The 15,673-nt window shown below is 38.1% G+C and overlaps 1 protein-coding gene across 3 annotated transcripts in view; it reads right to left on the bottom strand.

The window, feature by feature from the left end:
* Positions 1-15,673, bottom strand: part of FAM110B (family with sequence similarity 110 member B) — a 122,134-nt gene that overhangs the window by 85,700 nt on the left and 20,761 nt on the right. The window contains exons 1-2 of one of the 3 annotated variants that reach the window (XM_051612180.1): positions 14,213-14,228; positions 4,962-5,090 (exon numbers count right to left, since the gene is read on the bottom strand). The exons of 1 other annotated variant lie outside the window; for it this stretch is intronic. The gene's annotated coding sequence lies outside the window, so the exon portion shown is untranslated. Of the gene's footprint in view, positions 1-4,961; positions 5,091-14,212; positions 14,229-15,673 lie in introns of those variants that run through there. One more of the 3 variants, XM_051612178.1, reaches the window with a different exon arrangement.

Here is a 15,673-nt window from a genome sequence, read left to right as displayed (position 1 = left end):
TTAATGCTAAGGCACTTTGTCCTTCAGAGAACATTTCAGAAGTTAAGTTGTTTAAAATTTCTTGGCAATATCTAATATCCAAAATCTCTATTATGTCTAAGTCAGCAGCTACTGGATATAAGCTGTCTTTATGTTTATAGCAAACTTCATAATCACACTGTTACTGTATGCTCTTCCACACTACTCTCAAAAAAAGATTTTGCAGCAGAACATACATTCAATAAATACTTAAAAATTCAGCATTAATACTGTGAGTAAAACTCTCCAATACTTAAAAATTTAGAAAATGGTTTTAAACAATGTTTGAAACTGTAGTGAGATTCAGGCCCATAAATCTTGTTTCCACTGTTTTCCTCCAGATAAGCCAAATCGTTAATGTTTGTAATTTGGATTCATGTACCTGTATCAAATCTCACATCGCAGCCTTTACAAAGAAAATAATGCAGCTGTCACCAACGAGCTCCATCCTAAATAGTATTTGTTATCACTTTCTCCATTCTCTCAAGAAACAAAGTCCAAAATACTTCCAAGCCCCAACTCTCATACAACTCAAATTCTCATTTTCCTCTTTGTTAACCCATGGCATCTCAAGCTGCCTCTGCAAAAATGACCTCAGTTCCTCTACATCATCTTCTCAAGCCATTTATTCACCATGAGATTGTTAAGTATACTGGAGTGAAAAATGTTTAAAGACTAAAGAAACCTGGATCAAAGTTACTTGAGAAATGGAAAAATCTCTTTATAAAGAAGAAATATAATTCTGGCAAGCTAGTGTGCAAGTATCAAGTAATGATTCTCCTTTTGGTGGAAGTCAGCACAACCAGCACACAGACCACCAGTGGGGGACTTCTGAAGGAAATACAGCACTTGGAAAGAAAAGCAGCATCAGGGATCCCATCCTAAGGGCTATTTTAGGAAAGAATTTTTGCCAGAAGTCAGGTGCTTCAGCAAGACTGAAATCCAGTTAAGGATGAAAATAAGAAACATCAACAGTCTCTTATAAAGGAGAGTTTAAATTAATTCAAAGCTATTAGTGGTCGATGAGGGGAATAAGAAAAGGAAAGAAGGCATAAAAGTTGGTGTACTATGAAAATCTGCACTGTTTGTTTCAATTCTTCCAAAAAAAATGTCTATTTTAAGAACTCTTTTGGTCTCAGCCAAAACAACACTCTTGCATTTTACCTCCTTTAGCAGAAGAAAAACTGAAGAACATTTAATGTTCAGAGCTTCTTCTGTATGAAGTAGAAAATTATTATGCTAGCCCTTCACACTCCTGTTGAATGAAGGCCTGTTTATTGGTTTTGCCCTTTTTGTTTTATTTTTGAGGGAAAAAAGACTTCACTGAAAGGCACACAGAGAGCTATTTTTGATGATATCACTACGACAGCGCTAAGTATTTTAATTCAGGAAATGCAGAAAATAACTGGATGATTTGAGAAAAAAACAAGCAGGCTGGAGTTGCTATTTTGAAATTCCAATCTAGTATTCATGGCAATAAAGCAGGGAATAGCCATGAATAAAATCCAACACCATAATATCTCAGACATACAGCGATGCCTGAATAAATGAAAATCATCACTTTTGGTTTGCGCAACAAAACTTTACGTTTTAATGCAGCTGGATTGCAGTCAACTAGCCAGCTCCCATAGCAGCACCTTCAAGCTGTATTGATTTCTAGGGAAGAAAAGGCACTGTAAATCTGCTTGAGCAGCATTGCGTCATTCTGTTGCTTGGCCTGAAGAAGTAAATTGAATGTTTTCCATTAGTATGGTAAAGAAGCTATACAATTTTGTTTTCATTGCAAATACAGTCTCAAGTTACGGAACACTTTAGCTAACGCTGCGGCAAGGACTACGTGTTTTGTGTTTGTAAAGCCAGCAATTCATGCTTATGTGAAACCAGATGTGTACACTGCACAGTTCCCAGGGCTGCAGAGGTTTTTTTTTAAAATGTGCTGCTGTTGATTAAAAACGACCCTGCTTTTCAGTTAAATCATGGAATACACTAAAGCAGAAACAACATGCTCTTGTGAAGAAGAGGGAAGAAGGGGAGTGCAAAGGGGGTGGGAGCAGAAGAAAACTTTAAGGGAATAGAAACCACACAGAGCAGCATATAAGCAATGCTGTAGTACAACAAAGAGCAGCACAGTTCTGAGAAGCAATAAGCATAACATTACTTGAGATAACAAGAACTCCTTGATCAATTATTCATATAACTTGCGACAACAGTTACAGCTGCATCAATTAAAAAAAAAAAAGAATCTAGGGCAAATATTTAAAATCTTCACAGATAAGTAGTGCCCTTGATTTTTCACCAGAACATTTGGTTGTCTCGTATCATGTGTTTCTGGTTAGCAACACACCCCTCCAAGAAAAGGGAAACAAAAGACAGAAAAGCACAAAACAAACTGCCTTGCTGGAAGCAGTGACAGTGTTCAAGAGTGCATTTCCATCCTGGACACACTGCATCACAAAAAACTGACAGCATCCTGCACTCCTTTACAAGAAACCTAACCACTACCACCCCGCTTACACACATCCATGCACCCCATGGGATTATGTGAATACATTCTATGATGTCCTAAAGCAAATGTAAGAAAGGGAAACATTAAGAAGATAAATATTTCTGGATTGTTTTGGTTTTTTTTTCCCCCTTCTGGTTTGAAATCACCATATAATCATCAGTTCTTCTGCTCTGCCAAGGTTTCAATACAGTATCCTCAAGTTGTTCAAGATGACCTTGCTAGTGAACTACAGAAACACAGCTGAAACTGAATTCAAAGAGCTGAAGCATAAAGAAGGAGAATGGTGTAAGAAAGGGCTGAGTGGGCCTTACTGTGCTTGGTGGTCTTACTCCCACGCACATAAAGCAGATGAGGGAAGGTTCTGGGTGAAATGCTGACTGTGCTAATGGGAACACTCATGCCCATTTTGATTTTACTGTATGGATGGCAGGACAATGAACTTTGGTCTAGTTAGGAGCTCTAATTCCAGTCTACATTAGAAAGATCAATAAAGGATCAACAAGAAAAATCTGCAATTCTTCTTGGATGAATCAAGGAATATTTATTTCAGGAATATTCCAAGAATGAAGTTAACACCTTTCAGAAGATATTTAAGAAAAATGCAGAAGTTGGAAAACCTTCACAAAGCCCTAACTTGAAGAAATTGGTAGAAAATGTTTCCACTACTACTCAATTATTTTTCAGCAAATTCTCTACACAAAGTTCAATTAATCTTTTTGGTATTACGGAAAGATTTTGCATGTATCATCACTACATTCAAAATCCTGGCTATCTAAAAAAACCATAGTATAGTCAGGGAGGTAGATCAAGAACTGGCAATGTGACAAAACTCCAGAGGGTTGTGAATAATGGAGCAGAGTCAAGTTGGAGGCCTGTAACCAGTGGTGTCCCCCAGGGGTCAATATTAAGTCATCTTGTTCAACATATTCATCAAGGGCCTGGAAGAGGGGACTCACAGAGTGTATCCTCAGCAACTTTGCTGATGATACCAAACTGGGAGGGGTGGCTGACACTCCAGAAGGCTGTGCTGCTATTCAGCATGACCTGGACAGGCTGGAGAGCTGGGCAGAGAAGAACCAAATGAGGTTCAACAAAAGGAAGTGTAGGGTCCTGCATCTGGGGAAGAATACCATGCACTAATATAGATTAGGGCTGGACCTGCTGGAAGGCAGCTCTGAGAAGGATCTGGGATTCCTGGTAGACAGTAAATTATTCATGAGCAAGAAATATGCCCTTATTGCCAAGAAGGCAAATCAAATCCTGGGGTGCATAAGGAAGAGTATGCCCAGTACGGTGAGAGAAGTCATTCTCCCCCTCTACTCCGCTCTGCTGAGGCCACAGCTGGAATACAGTGTCAAGTTCTGGGCTCCCCAGTTCAAGAGAGACAGACAACTACTAGAGAGAGTCTAGTGAAGGGCTATGAGGATGACTGGGGGACTGAAGCATCTCTGTCATAAGGAAAGGCTGAGAGAGCTGGGATTCTTTAGCCTGGAGAGGAAAACAAGGCTGAGGGGAGACCTTAGTAATGCCTACAAGTATCTAAATGGTGGGTGCAAGGAGGCTGGAGCCAGACTCTCTTCAGTAGGTCCCAGTGGCAGGATGTGGGGCAACGAGCACAAGATGGAACACAAGAAGTTCCATTTAAATATGAGGAAAAAAATATTTACTATGAGGGTGATGGAGCACTGGAACAGGCTGCCCAGGGAGGCTGTGGACTCCCCTTCTCTGGAGACAGTCAAAACCCACCTGGATGCAGTCATGAGTAATGTACTCTAGGCAATCCCCCACTGCTTTAGTGGGGGAGCTGGACTAGGTGATCTCTAGAGCTCCCTTTCAACTCCAACAATTCTGTGATTCTGTGAAATCTCCCAAAGTGCCTGGGTCTGTAGCACTGAGAGGTTCAACTAAGTTCCTGAGGTCACATTTATTTTTCATCCTTTAGCATCTATCCTTCATAAGAAGGAGGAGTTCTGGATGACCATACTAAAAAAGTTATAGTGCTGGTAAACAGAAATTCATCACATGCAAATCCTGTTCTCCTCCTGTTGCTGAAGATGTCAGAGCATTTCCATATTTTTGTGGCCACCCAAAGCAAGCTCTGAATGCAACAATTAAAGTGGGGTATGTTTCTAAAAACAGAGCATGCTTTAGAGCTGGGAAACAGCCTGTTCCCCTTGTCAACAAAGAACTGCAAATATATCTTTCTACTAATATTATAAGGAATTGCTTCTGGCTCTAACCTGCAAGGCACTATGTTGGTTTCGCCATCTACCACAGCATTTACTATGACATTTGTACCACGTAGCAAGCAGCAATACACATAAACGAAGGAGAAAGCTCAGAGATGCACCTGTGTGTTTATTTAGTGAGACGAGAAATCCTTATTTTGAAAATTATGTCAGCCACTTCAATTTGCTTGAAAAATTAATCTCTTTACCTTGATACAAGACCTTTGATCTCTTGTTAAGGCTGCCTGACCTGTTAGGTCTTCACCTTTAGCAGAGGTTTACAGATGGAGACAGGTCTCTTCACCCTGGAACTCTTCAGAGGCTCCTCACAGCAGCTTCTGGAGACACAGCAACAAAGAAAGCATTTAGCTCCATCACCATGCATCATCAAAGACACAGTTTTAGGATGAGCAACAACCCTCCTTATAGGACATGTCTTCTTTTGGAGACTAAAAGGCTACAAAGAGGTGGTTAGTGATAACAAACAAGTAGTCAGATGTAGGTGTTCTCTAGCATTTATATTGCTAGTCCTAACAGCATAAAGTCAAAATGCTGAAATTTAACAGGTGACCTACAGGTATCAATTCTGTGTTTCTCTCATGTCATTATATTCCCTATATTAAAACTGCTCAGAAACACATCTGGAGGATGGAGCCAGGCTTTTTTCAGTGATGTCTGGTGATAGGATAAGGGGCAATGGGTGCAAACTGGAATATAGGAGGTTCCACGTAAACATCAGGAAAAACTTTACCCTGAGTGACAGAGCACTGGAACAGGCTGCCCAGAGAGGCTGTGGAGTCTCCTTCACTGGAGACATTCAAAACCCGCCTGGACACATTCCTGTGTGATGTGCTCTAGGTGATCCTGCTCTGGCAGGGGGGTTGGACTAGATGATCTTTCAAGGTCCCTTCCAACCCCTAAGTTTCTGTGATTCTGTGTTTCACTTCTGCTTCTTACATGTAAAACAACCATACAGAATTTAGTAGTTTACAAGATGTGACCTAAATCTCTGTTCAGGTTTATGTTCTTTTTTCTCAACATGCCACCTGAGGTAAGATCAGCTCTAATCATAACACTCTAAAAAGAAAAGCAGTCACATTTCTGGAGTTTGGTTTTATTTGACAGTATGTGCTCAAGCACCCTTACTGGCACAAGCAGATGGCACAGCAGTGTCTTTTAAGCTAACCGTTCTGAGTAGTTTGAAATTATTTAAATTTTCTCATCAGTTACTCACTCTAGAAACAGAACTGCAATCAGGTTATATACCCGTGATGAAACACAGGGTTCCTTTAAAAAAATAAAAATAAATTTAAAAAAAATAAAAATTTGCAGAAACTGTTCAAGCACAAGTTTGAGAAAACAGTTGTCTCAGAGTTAACACACCAAACAGGCAGCAATATTTATAAGATCTCACTTACTGTGGGTTTCTCCCCTCTCAATCTTTGGGGAATCTGTCTGAGTTTGTGTATTGACATTAGTACACCTGAGGGTTCATTTGTGTTGAGTGTGTGGATGGAGCTTTATCTTGAAGACTGGCTGCCTTTGAAATAATGGAAGAACAGAAACAAGTGACAATGGAGGGGTTTCAGAGACAGATGGGCACCCTCATGTAAATGCTTATAAAGTAGAAATAGCAACATGAAGAATACAAAGGCATATGCATATTTAGAGTGATGTGGCATTACAGCTACCCAGTTACTATTCAACTGTGGTAGCACTGTCATTCTGTTATTTGATAAAAGAAGAAACAATAAATTGTATTTTAAAAACATAAGGGAAAAAAAGGTATTTTCCAACCTTTCCTTATTTAGCACCACAACAAAGCCTAGCAATCCATTACCAACCAAAAACACTCTTGTGTTATTACAAGTTATTCCAATATTTCAAATTACTATCTTTTAAGCAGTAATTCTGAACTGACAGTCATTTCAGTCCCAAAACCAAGTAACTCTGCAAGCAAAAGGATGGGAGCAACTCATAGTTTAAGTTTCCTGTAAGTTTATATTCAACAAGTCAGAGGGGAAAAAGAGAACACGGACAATAATTGCAGCTAGGAAATCTGTTCCAGCCACGTGTCTTGGTCAACAGCTTAAGCAACTTCAAATACAGGCACTTTAATCTCTAATTAAAGTGATAATTTTTACAACAATCAACTGGTCAGGAGAGAACACACCCAAAAAGGCTGCTAGATGTACTGCTTAAAAAACAAATACTCAGCTTCGCTAACTTCTCCCCTTCTGCCCTGTTGCAATTGCTTTCTGCTTCCCCACTAAGATGCTGATTTAGAGTCTGCAAAGAATATGGGTTGTAGCTCCCAAATTTACATCTGGTACTGCTAATGTTACCAGTCTCCTACAGGAAATACATATCATCGAATTTAATATGTTCCTGTTTAAAGAAGGAAGTATAGCATGAGTGTATGTGTATATATGCAAGTGCATGGATAAATATATATATTAAAGTAGCTGCAGAGTTATCGGTCAGTTTCTCTGAAGCACTCAGAACTGCACTTTCAAAATATTTCTTATGAAACTGTTTTGTATTTATAGACTAACTCCTGAGTTTCAGCTTCTATCCAAAAAGCTGGAGTCTTTTATGACACATCAATTCCTGCTTCGCTGTCCAGTATCAACAAGTCTTTGGGCTTTCTTTCTAAGAAGAGTCTTCATCCTCACTTGCTATGTTCTTCCTCTCTTTCATTCTCTTGCTAAGTATAAAATCAAAGTTTTAGTATTTAGAAAAACACACATCTCAAGGAAGAGAATCCAAACCTAAATAAGAAGAATCTGTGAATGAATGAATGGGCTTCTTATTCTAGCCATCCCAAAGGCATCAAACTAAACCTTAAAACCTCACTCAAGCCTACCCTGAGGTTTCCATAATCCAAACTGAAGTCTTTAAAAATGTAGGATTTCTCAACAAAGAAATAAGCTGATATGAATACTCAGCAGCAGATGATTAAGCATTTGATAACTTGATGCTTTGATAAGGCGTTACCTTAATTACTGGCACTGGGGAGAAACTGAAGCCAGAAAACTGAAACTAGGCAGCTGGAACAGTCTAGCTACTCAAATAAATAAGACATACTTTCTGTGCCAAAAGAACTATGAATGCTGTCTGCAGCCAAACAGAGCACAGATTCTGAGAGAGAATGAAGTTGTTTAAAAAAGTTAAAGTAGTATAGGAGATATCAGCCATACACATCACTAGAAACAAGGAAATATTCACCAATGGCTATCATGCCAAAAAAAAAAAAAGTAGGCTGTTTAATGCAGACACTAAATTTTCAGAGACAGGAGGTACAGAGTCACTATTCTCACATATCTATAGCTTTCAGGTAAAAAGCTCACATTAAACTTAAATTAGAAGGTGTAGTCAATTTAGAAAACATGATTTTCAGAAACATTAATTGGTGGATTTTTGCTAGGAAGGGGACATATCCACTAATTATGAGAAATGTTTTCATTTAAAAAAAAAAGCAATAAAACTAAGCTGTACTTTGCTAAGCATTAAACTACTGAAAAGATGATGTAATCAAATTAAAGAAATCCAGAAAAATCAGAAGTCAGTCTCCTCAATTAATGTTAACATGTTCATACTTCACACATCATTACAGTAAATATTATTGTATAGTACCTTTGCTGGTAAATATATCCATGAGTATGTTCAATATTGGATGTTTCAATTGTGAGCTGGAAATCTTAACTTTCACATTGTCTGACTTTCATACACAGCCATTAAAAAAATTTCACCCCAACTTAGATCAAGAATAATACACTTCATCGCAATGTAGGATACCCATAAAAAACCCACAATAACAACAAATTTATATATAAAAAACAACAAACAAACAACTAAGAGCAGCCTTACTCACCACAAAGTTTGATGAAAATACTGCTAACTTTCCCCAGCAATAATTACATCAACTGGACAATGTCTTTGAAGTCTCACAGTTTCACTACCACTATTTTTGCAGCTGTGAGAATCTCACTAGCAAACTCTGGACCAGCACAGCTATCCAGCCACTATATACTGTTAGGTAAAGTTACAGTACATTTCCAGAAGCAGAAGGTATGGGAATCACCTAAATGTTAATTATACTGACTGAGAGCTCCAATTAGAAGCAGATTACCAAGTCCAGCATACAAATTTTTTTGTCTGTTGATGTGTACAAATGCAAGTTTGAAAGATATATCTAAGAGAAGAGACACAAAACAGGCCTCACTAGTTTTCTGCTCACATTCTCAAGTACTCTCTTTTCTAGTCTCCAAGACAGAGGGTTTAATTTAAGGTTTGTATCAGTTATGAATTAAGCACTCGAAATACAGACATTAGGAAGTTGTATTTTATGATCCAAATGCACTATTGTAACATTTATCAGGAAGAGAGAGTCCTTAATGCAATCATATGATTACCAAGAAAATCCAAGCTTCTGTCCTTCCAAATTTTCTCAACACACTTCTTTTATGTTTATAAACATAAATCAAGGAACATAAACAAGGAACTTTTTAATTAAAGGTTAGCACTTGCCTGCAATTAATCACAAACAGTCAAAAAGGTATAATAGGAAAAAAATCACACAAAAAGAAACGCAGAAAAACATGTTTTCTCGCCAGCCTACTACCTGGTTCTGCAGGATAGCTTTTCTAGAGACAAAAAAAAAGTGAAAAGTATAGAAATTATGAGAGAAATAATTCAGGTTCCTTAGCATCAGCAGGCATCCCGCTAATACACAATTCCAAAGATGAATAAAGAGACGCTGTGTCTCACAAGGAAGAAATTGTCTTGGAGAGCAATGGAAAGCAGGACTTGAAGAAAGCAGCAGCATAGATGGGCCTGATGGGCTTCCATCCTGCCACTCTTTGTGCACTTGATGAACAACGGCCACACAAACTAATGATAACATAAAAGCAGTCAGATTTATGTCTGCCAAGACAAACAGTTAAGACAGGCAGTTATTGAAAAAGATGGACACAACTATCACAGGGAACCTCTGCTTCAAGAAACTCCATGGAAAAGTAGCAGATGATAGAAAGTACAAGCCAGCTGCCAGCACAAATACAATTCAATAGCTACCAACTAAAAACTGCAATTGGGAATTTATGAACTGAGTTTGTATGCTAATGTACAATTTCCTATCATCTTCAGTTTCTGTAAATATACAAGTCTTGCCAAGGGGCCTGAAAGAAGAAAGTCTGTGTACTTGTGAATGTTCCTGGGTTTGGTGATGATTGAGCTTAAAGTTGAAAGAGCTTAAAGTTGAAAGAAAGGCTGTAAAATGGTGAAGAAAACAAGGTATGTGATGAAAAGCAAGGATAATTATTCAAGTGATAAAACGTAGGCTTAAGAAGGGGACTGGTACAATGATTTAAGTAAATATGGCTAGGAAATCCAATCAGAACAATAAAGTTCCTTCAGTTTTCCCTGTGAAAGGGAATAGGAAATCACCACACTGCCTTACTACTGTAAACATTACAGGGAACCAGAAAATACCAAATGGAAGTTGAAATTAAGGCAAAAGAAGACACCCTTCATGACCTTGGTGACTTCTCTAGCAGTTAAAGAAAGTCAATTAAGCTCTGAAAAAGGACATCATTAAAGTAATTAAGAATCAGTCAGGGATACCAATATGCATATGCCAAGGAGATTCATGACTTGGAGGTCTTGAAAATGTTTTAAGACTTAGACACAGCCTTGGAGATTTCCATTTATAAAAACCAGTACACTCTGAGTCTTCACTGATGATCCAGAGAACACGTCAGCATACACTATTTTAAAGAGCCATGTCCAAAATATACAGGTTTCTGAATGACATGCTGGGTATAATACCTGAAGTAAACCAAATTTTGAACAGTCCTTGTTTTGAGTTTTTAATTTAGCTTTATTCGTTTTTCATTGTCCCCACATAAGCATAACCATTTTGTAGTTAATCAGCTGCAAGTTAATTGATTTGAATTTAAGACAACCATTAGAAGCAACCATATGCTATCACCATCTTTGCCTGCTATTTGGGAGAAATCTTAAGACAAGACATTCATTAAAATATACATGAGAATATTTATACAAAGCTGAAGAGGGAATCACTATGTCACACTTGCCTATTCGCATCCTCATAACAAACTTTCCAAAAATTAGCAGCACTTAATGAGTAGAGCCAGAACTCTGCTAAGCTTAAGAAAAGCATGGAGCTAAAAGCATGAACTACACGAGACAGATTTTTTAGACCTGACAAGGGTGATATCTCTCTCCAGCTTTTAACAGTGACACCACCATTATTTTAAGAAAAATTCTCTGGAATGTATAGACACTTCCAAAAGTCTTGCAACATCAGAATTAGACAAATGCTAGTTGACACCTTCAACAGATTTGGACTCAATGGTTTTTGTTGCAAATTCAGCCACAGCTGGAGAAGTAGGAATTTTACAAAATTTATAAACAAATGTGCTGTAGCCTCTAAATGTTGCCCTCATCTTGCCGTATCTAAGTAAGACAAGCTATGCAAGAGATATGGGAATCCTAAGCCTTCTATCCTGGTACTGAATCACCATGAGAGATGTATTAATTCTCCCTCGGGTATGATCAAAGGACAATGACCCACATTCAAAACAATAAAAGTGACACCAAATCTCCTTAAAAGATCAGATCAAGACAGCTCTCTGGTTTTCAGGACACAGATGCTGAGGTAAAACTTGCCCAACCAATTTTGCCAGGGAACAATGCCAGGGAACTGAAAGAGTAGTTCTCCAAAGTACCTGAATGCCTAGAGGCAGGATGGCACTTCATCACATCTATGGGAAAGCCAGGAAGTATGAAAGTGCCAGATGGTTACTGAATACCAAGCCATGCACACATTTTGGTGGAGTTTCAGGTCACTTTCATCTGCTCAGTGGCCAATGCAAGAACTGAATTTACAATATAATCCTCAGAACTAGAATTAGTACATATTAATAACAAGATCTTTGTAAACGCAGAACAAAAAAACCCCAAACCCCTAGTCAGTTATGCACTCCAGAAGAAAGAAGAAACAACTGGCAGGAGAAATTAGCTGAGGGAATCCATTTATCATTTCATTAGGCAAGTCTGAAATACAGATGAAGGTTAGAGCCTGTAATGGCAATTTTCCTCTGGCATGAAAGACTCTCCAGTCCACACTTCTACATGCAAGCTTCCAGGTAAAGAATTTTCATCAGCAAGTTATTAAAACCTCAAAGAAGGAAGAGTTTAGCTTCATCTATATTCACTTGAGTACAGCCACTCCGACTGTGCAATTCTCTCTTCACAACTCAGTATAATCAGGAAGACTAACCTGGCTCCTGGCTATTCAACTATAATTGTTCTCTTTGGATGTTTTACAGCTGAAGAAAGAAAGGATACAGACAGCTGAACTCAGATGAAACATTAGTAATAAGAGACATGAAACAGATCTACTGCCGATTATTGGAAATACTAATTCTAGAGCTGGTCTTAAAAAAACCCACAGTCCACTTTCCTGGGAATAAGAAGATAGGCAAAGCTTTGACTTTGTGTCAGGCTGCAGGGTCAAACATACAAAGAAAACATAAATCAAACATTATTTCTAAAAGGTACTTTCCAAAGCACAAGAGAGTCAGAACCCAAATATTTATGAAACATACCAACAGTAAAAAAGAAAAGTCAAGTACAGGGGCAACATTATAGTACTGCCTGCTGCAGTGGTCTGCCCTGCTCCTTGTTACCAGCCAAGCTTGGAGACTGAGCTTGACTCTTTTGGCTCTCACACCCAGGTTTCATTTGCATCTGCAAAGTGGGGGAGCTCCCCAACAGCATACCTGGGAGTACCTCAAAACCACAGCATACTGACTTGGGGGGTCAGGGAGGCCGAGGGCAACACACCTCAGAGTACACTCACTACAAACATCCTAGAAACTACATTAAAGCATTATTGCTGTTTATTTAATACATCTAATACTAGACTAGAAAAAACCAAAAGCAGTTTAATGCCTCCCTTTGTGTCCTGTTTTGACACTTCACCATCACCATTGATAGCATAGTAAAATGGTATCAAACTTGCAGGAAAGTGTGCTGGGTCTAGGATATCAATGATCCAACTTTATGAGGCTGTGGAAGGAGTCCCTGCATCACATCCAGTGATGAATGGACTCAGCACATCTTACCAAAAGCTGCCTTCCCTGGACAAGCGCTGGTTCCCACCCCTAAGCCATGGGCTCAGTGCTCGGGACAATCCAGTGTTTACAAAAGCAGGAATTAAGCACAATATGCCAGCTCTACAAAGTCTACCTTCATCAGAGGCATTTAATAACAACATTCTTGTGATGCACATGACAATTCTGAGGCACAGAGAAGGAAACAGCTTCATATATTGATACAACTCTAGCTTAGAAATGGGCTATTTGAGGCAATTCTGTACAGAAGAAATATAAGATCCCATTATTATTTATTTATTTTTAAAGCTAGTTATAAAAATCTGGTTATTGGTTAAAAGATTTTAATGAAAATAGAAATTATTACTACCTAGAATTTCATTGCAGTTCTACAGCACATCCATACCCCAAAGAAAGTGAATCCAGGCAACTGCTCTGCTTCAAGTAGCAGGAAGCTGGCAAACACAGGCAAGGGGCAAGCAGCCAAACCAACTACTAACTCTAAGAGCAGTATAAATCAACAGTTTGAATCAGAAGGTTTTACACTTCCTTTCTAAGGACTTAAGCCACTTACTGCTTCTTTTATAAATATTTATCAACTTTGTATCAGGTCACTACGGAAAGCATGAAAGTGGCAACAGTTGCAGAATATGTCCATGAGTTTGACCTTGATTAGGGCCAATTTTTTTTGCCTGATGACAAATCAGGAGCAAGGCCTAAGAGACTATATTCTCATAGTGTCTGACAACTCATAAACCAGAACTTCTGACACTTTTTTATTCCTTATAAATAAACATATCAATCAGGACTTTCCTCTACAGTTGCTACTGTATCACCAGACACAGCACAAAAAGCCACAGGTATCTGATAGGGCTTTTCCATGAATTGTAATGTGTCTAGTCTTTCTTTGATAACTGTTAAGCTCATTTAAAAGCACATTTAACACGGAGAAGGAAAGAGCATACAGTATTATTTTAAAAGAAGCTTTCAAAATAGGAACAGAATTCATAAAGTATGTAGTTATTTCACAGCAGTAGTCAGAAAGGACACATGGGAGGTTGTAACTTCCCAGTTACATGTCATCAGTCCATAAAGAAAGGTCTCTGCTACCCCGAAGCAAAAAGGCAATCGAATGCTCATCTACTCTGTCTCTCATTCTGCAACTACCTAGGAATTTTAATAACAGAGATAGTCAACTAACAGATACACTAATCAATCTTTGGAATGTCAAATGATCCCACAGCTAAGAAAAGATCTCTCCAAAAATACATGCAACATTTTTGTATATCAAATATGCATTTTTCACTGGAGGTACTCACCTATCCCTAATGCTGCACATTTTGATGATTCCACCAGATTAAAAAAATGTCCATGTGGCATTCTCACTTGTAAAAGTTGATAACATTTGCTATACCAGATGTGCTGATGCTTCCGCAGAAAATTCTGTGCAAGTTATCTACAAAAACAGGCACCCAAACAAGTATTAAATCCCAAACATTGAATTGGAACGTTCTGAATTGTATGCTCAAGTATATGAGGCTCCTATGAAGGTGCTTGTGTAACATACAAAATTAAGTATCAAAAGCATTAAAGACAAAAGGAACTAACTTTAAAATGAAGTCCAACATCTAAAGAGATTTCTACTTTCATCTTTATTGCAGTGCTATCATTTCTACTGCTACATTTTCATACTGCACAAACAATGCATTTAAGTTTCCAGTTATTATGTTTGAGTGCTAATAAAAAAGAGAATAAATTTTTGAGGCATGCCTCCTCAGACCCTGCTGAAGTGCTTCATATTATGCAGTTCAAGCAGAATATGTTTTATTTGCTTGCCACAAAAATCAGGAATTATTTTATTACACTCCAAAGAAAAAAAGTAGTATAGCAAAGTCACCATTTGGTCACTAATTTAAAGAGTTTACAAAAAAAGTATATGAGATGTTAACAAAGTTTTTTAGGTATACTTAAAATACACTTGACATTTTTCTCTTCTGTTTTATGCTTTAATGATCTTAATAATCTTTGCTGATTTTACATGCAAATAACCTAACTATGCAAGTTAACTTTTTAATCCAGCAAATTTCAAGTGATTTTCAACATATGAAGAATTGTTGGGAACAAACTTTCTCTCTATTGACACTACTATAGCACTTACACTACATAGCAATTTATTCGAGATGTAATAATTTAGTCCTGGTGTGGGTGTCAACTGACTTGCTTCAAAATCTGCTTCACAGACTTCTTTATTCAAAAAAGAAGATACAATTCTATTAGTCACACAGGTTGACTATGATGTCTACAGCTCCTGCACATCTCACTTTGGGAAATTAGGACCTACACTCCACACATTGGAAAATTTCCCCTGAAAGCAATAAAGACAATATTTCTTGTCTTTTGTCAGCACAGACCCAAGTTTTTTTGAGGTAAATAAGTATCATTGTCAGGTCCTGTAGCAGCAGATGGGCAGGCTTTCCCAAATCCACAAGATCTTGGGCAGGAACAGGAGAAAAGGGTGAATACAGGAGTCCTAAACACAAATTTTATCTTAAAATTACCTGTTCTCCCTCAGGTTTGCACTCCTTGATACAGCATTAGACATGGAAATACAGACCTATTCCCTAAATCTTAACATTTAAAGGAACTACTTCAGAAGCAACTTCAAGATGCCAACACAGATGGCATCTAACTTAACCTAATTTGTTTGTCCAAGTACAGCAGCCATAGCTTACAAACAGCATATTTTAGGGAAGCCTCTTATCTTGATCTACAGAACTTGT

The sequence above is a fragment of the Apus apus genome, chromosome 2, assembly GCF_020740795.1.
Source record: "Apus apus isolate bApuApu2 chromosome 2, bApuApu2.pri.cur, whole genome shotgun sequence".
In the NCBI taxonomy this organism is placed as follows: domain Eukaryota; kingdom Metazoa; phylum Chordata; class Aves; order Apodiformes; family Apodidae; genus Apus; species Apus apus.
Note: the sequence above shows the minus strand (reverse complement) of the source record. Positions and strands in the feature narration are given on the sequence as shown.